Below are 10,111 nucleotides of genomic sequence, written 5' to 3' on the forward strand. Positions count from 1 at the left end.
AGCATGTTCAATGTTAATCCACAACTATTTACCCCTAACACTTCAGAACAAGTTGTGAGGTAAACATCAGTTCTATTTCACTTTTCATCTTTTCCTTATATGATAAATTGCAGTGTTAACTATGTTGATGTTTAATGCTGTTATTGACAAACATATTTCTGTCATATCCCATAGTTTTGAAGACTGTGGACATTTTACATCAATGAATAACTGAATGTAATTGATATATAAATTAGTCTGAAGTATCTGATCAAACAATATTATTTCATTGACTAAACATGTGCTTTTAGATATTGAATTGAAGAGTCGATAGTATTATTGGTACAATTACTTCAAAAAGTTTATATTCAATGGCACAATTAAGTGATACTTGGTCACTACAAACTTTATCTCTTCATGTTTTTAATTGATTTCAAGGAAAATACTTAAAACTAACCAACTTCAAAGGTTAACAATCACAATATACTAATCTTGCTAGTACTTCAAAGTGCGACCATCAAAATATTACACAAAGTCTGGATTTTGTCACTGCACCTGGATCAAACTGAACAAAATGTGACAAAATTACACTAAATTGTGAACTTGTGAACTCAAGTGATGAAACGCAACATTGTAACACCTGCTGCCTTTCAATTAAGAAAATTCACAACAACAACAAACCAACATAACAGCAAAATACAGCAATAATGACCTGAAAATGGAAATAAAAGAATTACTTCACATTACACAGGTCAAGATAACAGATACTGTTCTCCAACCACTGTTTCTCTTTATGATTAAATCTAAAAGCCCTCTATTGAACAGAGGTGGGGATAGAAGTGGTGGGTACTTGAACTTGAAACAAGTTTTAAGATTAATTTGACTAATGTTAATTTAATGACCTAGGGCATCTATGTTCCACAATGTACAACCTAATGCATGAGTAACCATCTCATCTAAGAGGGAAAAGCCTTGGGGGAAATCGTAGGCTTCCCCCTGTGATTGGTCGAAAGGGGACGGAGGCGGTCATTGTGTGTAGCAGTCAGTGGTCAGTTAGAGGATTCAGCTCAGTTGATAATGACCAGTGTGGTCATGTAGGGGATGCTCTGTTACTCCTGGCTATCACTCTCTATCACTCACTGCTGTTGGTCAAGGCCCCATTCATTACCACTGTCAGCCTCTGTGGGGTAACGCTTGGTTAGTGGTGGTACCCCGGGATAAGGGCACACTGTGGAGGAGGATGATGTGTTGTGACAGGCTGGCGATGTATAATTATTTGACCAGGACTGAGTGACAATTAGGTAAGAGTTACACATATTGATGGTACACATGACTGAACTTATGTGACACTGTGGTTCTGTGTAAAGAACTGAGTTCATTTATGCATTTAAAATGTATTCTTTCAGCACATTCATTTCAAAATAAGTCAACAAGAACTTGTTTGGTGAATTTTAAAATATTTACTTTAATTTTAGGTTAACTTTGTGCACAAATATATGGCTAGAAGTGACAGTTGTTTTTTCTCTCCAGAAAACAGATACTAAGCTTATTGTCTATGATTGTTTACCAGAAAATCATTATAGTTAATGGTTATAATTAATGTTTCTTTTATGTTTAGGCTAATTTTGACTTTTGTAACCTCATTTTTCAGCTATATCTAATCATCTGAACTTTCTTAAAGTTAAAAATGTTTCATGCTTTGATAAATAATTCGAATAAGCTAGAAGATTAAGTTGAGTAGGCTGTGGTTTTGCTGATATTTCCACACAGACTATCAAAATGATTAATCATTTATTCACTGTGAAAATATTGACTTTCCCTGGAAGCAATAGGATTCAGATTGTTATTTCTATTGTTGTAGCAAAGTTTTGAAGTCAGATACATTGAATAGAAGATTGTTTGCATACAAGACGGAAAATATTGACATAGGGGTGTGTGACCAGCCTCTGACATGCCCACGGACATTTATACATACTTTTAAAACTCATTTCAATGTAAGCGTATATTCTGGATATATTTTCACATACAAATATACTATGTATCGGCATGATTCCTACAATGAATCCAGCTTGTCTGCACACAAGTGTCTTTTCATGTTTATTTACCTGTCTCATGGACAGTGAGGTTGAAAAGTCGACATATAAATTTGACAAGCAGCCGTAATCAATTACGGCGCCACCTATGGCAAACCCGGACATAAGACTGGGGGCTCTCTTTCCAAATGTCTCTCTATAAGTCCAGCGTCAACAGTCAAGTGAGTTGTTTACTATTGTATTTTGTATTTGCAGATTTGGCCATCAGAGACCTTGATTGGACCGTGGGGAGGCAGACGACAGTGTTAGCTTGTTACACAGTGCGCCCGTGTCCATGTAGGCGTGGACACAGTAACTCACTGTCCACTCTGAAAACAGAAGCTGCAAAAAATACACGATCTTGAGACACTTGCTGGTGTTTTTCAAAGTTTGATATGATTTAGAGAAGGGGATTGAGAAGATTTCAAGATGAAGAATTTGGCAATATTTGTGACTCTTGTGAGCAGCCTGGGAGTGTTCTGTGCCGATATCAGTAAAGTGTTCACTATTAATGAGGAACAACAAAGTGGAACAATAGTTGGTGATCTTCTGAAAGATACAGATCTGCATACTTTGGTTACAACGGAGGAAGCTGAACAACTAAAATATGAGATGTCAAAACAAGGGAAAACAGTAACGAAGTTTAAACTTGATGCTAATTCAAGTATACTGAGGACTGCTGAGGTTCTAGACAGAGATACAGAATGTTCCAGTAAAGAGACCTGTGACCTTAATTTTGATGTGACAGTGTACAAGTTGAAATCTGGAGTCTATGACCTTCACTCAATTGTAAGACTGACCGTGATGCTTCTGGACATCAATGACAATCCTCCTGAGTTTCCCCGGAACTTTGTATCTTTGTCATTGCGAGAGAATACACAGATTGGTGAAATGATTTTAACCAATCCTGCATACGACCTTGACACTGCTAGTAACGCTGTACAAAGTTACATCATGACTCCTGATGAAGGTATATTTGAACTTAGAGAAGTCACTGACGGTGGAAACAAGGATTTAGGGATTCTCATTAAAGCCAATATCGATCGTGAAGAACGAGAGACTTATCAGTTTGTCATTGTGGCCAAAGATGGTGGTAATCCTCAAAAGACTGGTTCTATGACTGTGAATATCCAGGTCTTAGATGAAAATGACAACCGTCCTGTATTTACCAATAATACGTTTGAAGTGACTGTCGCCAGAGGATTTACCTCTGGGTTCATCCATCTTGAAGTTGAAAGCAGAAGATTCTGATATTGGTAGTAACAGTGCATTGTCATTCCACTTCAGTTCAAGGACTAATGAAAATATCAAAAAGTACTTTTCCATTGAGCAAAAATCGGGAGATGTCAAGGTCATAAAGAAACTGGATTATGAAGAAGAGAGCCAATATCGGTTTGTTGTCATGGTGAAGGATAATGGCACATCCCCATTTTCTTCACAAGCTGAAGTCGTTGTCAATATTGGTGATGTTAATGACAATGCACCTTATATCACAGTGCGCAGCAGCTTTGATGTCTCAGAAGATGCTGATGTCGACTCTTTTGTTACATCATTCAAGGTCACAGACAGAGATAGCAATGAAAACCGTGAGGTCAACTGTTCAACCAATGATGACCATTTCTACATCAGCAAATTCAGTTTTGAATACTACAAGATTTTCCTTGCTAAAAAGCTGGATTATGAAGAAACTAAAACTTATTCTGTCAATATTACATGTACTGACAGTGGACTAATTCCTAAAGTTAACTCTACAACTTTTACAGTGAAAGTTTTAGACTTCAATGATAATGCCCCTGTGTTTCCTCGAGAAAATGTTACAGCGCATATCACTGAAAATAATAACCCTGGAGAAATCATAACCACCCTGACCGCAACCGACAAGGACGGCGAAGGCAACAATGACGTTAATTATGCCGTCATCGAGGACTCAATGGATATGGCAGAAATTAACATCCTTACTGGGGAAATCAGAATAAAACGGAGAATCAATCGCGAACAAATCAACAAATTCAGCTTTCGAGTTGAAGCACGTGATAACGGTTCACCACCACAGCGTTCCTTTGCAACTGTTACGGTTATGGTTGATGACGTTAATGATGAGGCACCTGAATTTACGAGGCCTCACTTTGAGTTTGATGTTCCAGAAGGTCGACCAATCAGTATGTCAATTGGGACACTTAGCGCCACAGATGCTGATGCCTTCCCAAGATTCCTGTTTTCTCTGATCGGTGACGAAGTATCTGATGTTTTCAGTATTAGTGCCACAACTGGTGAGATCATCACTCGTAAGAAACTTGACCGATTTGTGAAGAACAAATATGACTTTAGTGTGATGGTTATGGATAGCGGAAACATTTCTTTCAATGACACAGCAAATGTGACAGTTTACGTCATTGAGGACAGAGCCGTGCCACCTACAATACTCTATCCCATGAAGGGAAATAACTCTATAAGGATTCCATTTGATATGGAAATTGGTCAAGAGATTCTTGCTGTAAAGACTGATACCAAGCCAAACACAAGGCAAGCAAGATTTCTTATTGAACATGGAAATGAAGAAAATTTCTTCAAACTGGATGAAAATTTCGGCAACCTGACTCTAGTTAAGGCAATGAGACTTAAAGATGCTGGACTATACAAGCTGCTGATATCAACATATTATGAAAATAATCCAGGACAGAAGTCTTTTGTAACCGTAGATATAGTTGTCACTGGTTCTGATGTTAAGAAAGAAGACAGCAACAGCTACGTTGTCATTGTCATCATCATTGTCTGCGTGACTGTTGTACTTGCTGGTGCCATACTGCTGGCTATCTGCATGATGAAGCGAGTAGACAGAGAGAGAAAAGAAACTGAAAAAAGGAAGAAAGAAGAAATAGAAAAAGTGTATCATGTTGACAACATTGAAAAACTGGCAGGACCTTCAGATGACAAAGTTCATGTCATGGTAAAGCCTCAACTTAGCTTCAGAGATGAAAAACTTTCACAAAAAAAGTTACAGGTAAGAAAAGTCAAATTAATGTCTATCAATACTATTTATCTTAACTACAAAAAGATTTCAAAGAATTCAACCTCAGTGTCACTTTCCATCTTTGACTGGCATTTTTATGCTGAAAGTTGCAACATCTTTGCTCAAGGCTTTATCAACGTTTTATTGATTTTGAATTAGGTAAACGTTTCTTCAGCTCATTTTTACTACTGGGAAATGTCATTCCTTGAAAATATGTGATACTACTGTAACAGTCTATATTGTCAGTGAACTTTCATTAATTCTTAATAAGTTGTTCAGATGATCACGTCATTAGATATTTTGCATTGAGCTGATTTGAATAGTTAATATAGCATTACATACTAATTACTGATAATAGTTTAGTGACATGTAATGTAAAGGCATTATTCTGTACAAGGTCTTATATATACTTACAAACAAAGGTTATGACATACGTGTGAGAGTTATGCTTATGTAGTAGAGTGTTTTGTTAAGGAAATTCAGTTAGATCATTACATAAGCATAATTACACATATGTCACAACCGTCTTACCATAACCCTCCAATCCCACACCTACTCAAGCCCACTCACTGACACTAATTAACAAGGACAAGCTATGTTCACAAGTACCTACAAGAACTGTTTGAAAATGAGCAGTTCAAAAATATTTATTTTTCATCTTAACCCCGCCCAAACCCAGTCTGCTAATTTACACCAAATTACTTACGTTGACATTAATTCTCTACCTGTATACAGTGGTCGTGTATAGGAGGCTGAAAGGGGGAGAGAAATATTGATGTTTGGGATCAAGTCCTGTAGGTTCATATTAGGGGGTTGGGTCGGTCACTAGTGGTCACTTCTCCTTGTTATCCTGTTTGTCCAGCTGAGGAGATTAAGGATATGACTGTAGGGTGTTAAGGTACTACAGCCACATGCCACACCATGTTTGTTCGGAGACATAATGTCATGTTAACAAAATCCATATTCGCCCTGGTGGTCTTCTAAAGAATATTTGCAAGCTCTAACTTTTATTTGATAGCTGGATATTTGATATCAATTTTATGTTTCAGTAAAACTGATTTAAATTGAATCAAGAGTTAAAAGTGACAGGATATCAAGTGGCTAATTTAGATAAGAAGAAAAATGTATTTGGAACAATTTAATATATTGTGAAGTCTTCAATAAGAGTTGTTTTTCCTTCAAATTCAAAATTCTATATTGTTTTATGGAAATAGATAAGAGATAGAAATACTGGGTATTACATAATTCTGATTTATGCCTTGTGATTTAATTTCTATGCTTGAGCCTTAAGATTGGAACCAAACATGCTGAGGCATTTCAAGCACATGAAAAGTTTAAATATTTAATCCTGGATAAGTTGAAACATGATGTCCACACCGTTTCCAAAGGGCCATGAACTGACACTGGACCTTTAAATATGCGTTAAACTATTTGAAGGAAAAAAAGATGCAGGGAAATCATTGAAAGATTTTACGGCATCTTTCAAGCTTGTTGCAACAGTGAGACTCTAATCCATACCCACCCCTTTTATTAGCTTAGGAAATTCATCAGAAATGGCCGCCATCCTACAACACAACTCAATATTTACAATCTTGTTTTGTTCTTTAAGTCATTTAACCAAATCTAATTGGCTCTAAGTTTTAAGTCGTGTGCGTGTTGGCATTTTACTTTACCATTATTTGTAGAGGGGTGAATGTCAATTTCATGACTGTGTTTGGGAGACAGGCAAAGTTTGAAGATAAAACTTGTGCAAACACCTGAGAATGTATTCTTGCCTCCGAAGCGAGCTAGCAGGAAGAAAAGGATTCGTGGAAGGCCACAAATAATACGCTGTCAAGCAGAATAGTGTGAAAGAATTATCATGGGCTTCACTTTGTCAGACTCGAAGTCCTCAAATATGGACATGTATGTGGCGAAAAGATTATTGGTTCTTTTTCAAGGTGAAATACAACCAACGATCAAATTCCCAAAATGAACAAGAGTTAAAATGCATTGACCTTTTACAAAACTATCCTTTCATACTTTGATTGACATATTCTATACTTAATTTCAGAAGGAAACAGGGGACATAACGTCACAACCTGGTATTCCGAAGAAGATTGTCCAGTTTGCTGATCATCCTGTGACAACAAAGGTCGAGGATGACATAAGCAATCTGTCCGCAGAGGCTGACAGCGGTCATGGAGGGAGTGAAGAAGACTTTAATGGCAACGGGAGATTTGTATATCTGCACACTGATTCTGGTATGTAGATGTAACAAGCACATTATTTAAAAATTTCAAATCCCTATCTCCAAGGCATAGTTATAGAAATGCTTAAACTTAGAATCACTTTACTGTCAGTTGCATTTCAAATTTCAACTTTAGATATTCTACTTTATTGTTCTCGCTTAGGAAAGCAATAGCTAGAAATGGGAAAAGAAAGAGTTTCCAATTTAATTGAATCATGCTGTTCATCAAACCTTTCCTTTATTCTTTCTTCAGTTTCTGTTCTGTTTCCCTTGTTGACTGTCTGTCTCTGAATCCCAAGTATCACATCTTCGAAAGTCCACAATATTATGTACTCTATTCCATATGCATTAATGCCATGGACGCATTTGTTGCCAAGGTCCACTACAAGATCAAAAACAACAACTTGACCCAACAAAAAAACATGAAAATTACATTCAAGTATAAGAAAAATTGTGAACAAACTGGATTTTGGATATTTCTTGTTATAGAAGATATAATTCATTATTAGTGAGGATGTTGATATATTTGTTCCTTTACTTTCATCCTTCTCTCAGTCTGTGTCTATATTTCTGTTTCTCCACCCTTCTCACCATGCCCTCATCTTTCACCTACAGTTGTACACAACACAAGTTATGTATAGCTGATAGTGTCAGCTTTGGTAAGTCAGTGTTCACCATTTGCCGTGCTGCTGTAGCTTTGTGCCTTTAACCATTTAGCTTCCAGGCGTAAAACATCACTACTTGCTGTGAATAGTCTTTCTCTGTCTACTGATTCTTTAAACCAAATCTGGTGTTCCCTGCCGTGATATTGCTGGAATATTGCTAAAAGCAGCGTAAACCCAATTCACTCACTCACTTTAAAACAAACATTTTGAAAATAATTCTCAATGTTGTTAACCTTTCTGTTGCTTGTTTAATGTGTTAATAGCTTGTAGCTTTGTCTAATAGTAGTTGTTATAGTCTAGCCGTCTACTGTGTCAGCATGCCAATATGCTAGAATGTTTCTCGATTATGCTATCTTAATGATTCTAAAACAGTGCCACGTAATGGGGCTTTGATGTTGTAAATTAACATTACTTTAAATTTAACTTGAGCTTCCTAATAACTTTGTGAAATCTGTAGGATCTACTACTAACTGATATACCGCTTAACATGTGAGTGTGTAACTTGAAACCTCTATCGGTTTCTGTGTTGTATTTGTATTTAATAATGTTCTCTTCTATAAAATGTGTGATATGTGTGATTCTCATCTATACATGGATATCATGTTACTATAAGATTCTTAGATTTGAAAATAGAAATTTTAATGACCAGATAAGAGAGTTTATATTCAAACATTAATGACTACGACTGCAATATCAAAATGATATTTTAAACTTTAACAAGTAAATCATTGACCTTTATATAGACTGACAAACTTACATACTGGCACCTTCCAGTTCAAAAAAGCATTTTTTATATTTTAAAATATCATAACCATTTCATTTGTATTTTTGCATGGAAATCAACAATTCTTTATATTTTCAGATACATCACAACAACTGAGTCCCTGTGAATCCTTTGACTTCCGTCCAGAAACTAGTATTCTTAGTTCCTCTTCATTACGAGAATGGATGGTTGAAACGCCTCGTAGAGTTAATCTGCCAGTGACCTATGTCCCTTCAGAGAGGAGTTATACCCCTGTTAGGGAGCCCCACCCCACAGAGACAGACCCTCTCCATCATCCTTCAACGTCACAGCGTGTGCCCCCTACCCGGAAATCATCAGCTAGAAATAAGTCTGTACGCTTCAGTGTTGATGAACCTGATGTTGATGGCTCCAGTATTTAAAGGTAATAGTTACTAAAAGGTTGAAGTTTTCAGATTGTAAAGAATTTGAGAAGATATTTATAAATAACACATCAAAGTGTAAGACATAATATGATAATACTTTCTGTATAATAATATTTTTACCAAGTATCTGATTTCAAAATATTTTCACATACTTCATTAAAAAACGTTTAGCATAAGAAATTACTTATGAATATTGATATTTTCTTCTTCAGACAGCGGTGGAGTCCTTGTATCAAGAAGGGGAGATAATTCTGAAGATTACAGTGTTGATTCAAACTGGCCAGTGTTTCCGTGTTGAAGGGCATGTTCCAACCTCTATCTCTCTTATATATTTATATTTTGCAACAGTGTTGTGAATTGACAATTCAAGGGAGGAATCTGATTCTGCTGGAACAGACAGCTAACTTGTGCTATCAGTATTATGGTGCAGCGAAGACTTACATATTTCATATGGTGCTAATATTGAAATAATGAACTGACGATATACCATGTCTTTCAGTACATAGTTATTATGACTTATGATATGATGGAGACATGAACGCTATAATCAGCTAAAAGACAATGACAAGATGATATGCAAAATAAATTATGTCCAGCTAAAATATATATTACCAGATGTGTACAGTTTATATGTTGTTGTAAATATTATTAAAATTGATAATGAAACGATATTTGGGTTTTGTTGTTTAACTCAGAATGACTGTGTGGATGACTGTTACGTGTGCTATAAGCTGGATATATCATTGTTACCTGTGATTAATGTTTTGGATAAGCAAGCCAATGGTTGACAGCAATAATTTACACCAATGGAGCACAATACATAAACAATACCTTGGTCAAATATGTTATATTTGGGATTACACTTTCTCAGAGGCCGCCATATAGCTGGAATATTGCTGAGTGCAGCGTAAAAACTAGGCTCACTCACTCACTCACTCACTCACTCACTCACTCACCCATTTTCTCAGGACATTGTACTACCGGTACA

General features: G+C 36.3%; 1 pseudogene; it reads left to right on the forward strand.

Moving 5' to 3' along the window:
* Positions 1 to 9,789, forward strand: part of LOC124276174 — a 56,136-nt pseudogene extending 46,347 nt beyond the window's left edge.
* The last annotated feature ends 322 nt before the right edge of the window (positions 9,790 to 10,111 follow it).

This window comes from Haliotis rubra, unplaced genomic scaffold (genome assembly GCF_003918875.1).
Source record: "Haliotis rubra isolate DU_JTF1 unplaced genomic scaffold, ASM391887v1 Scf1, whole genome shotgun sequence".
NCBI classification, from domain to species: Eukaryota; Metazoa; Mollusca; class Gastropoda; order Lepetellida; family Haliotidae; genus Haliotis; species Haliotis rubra.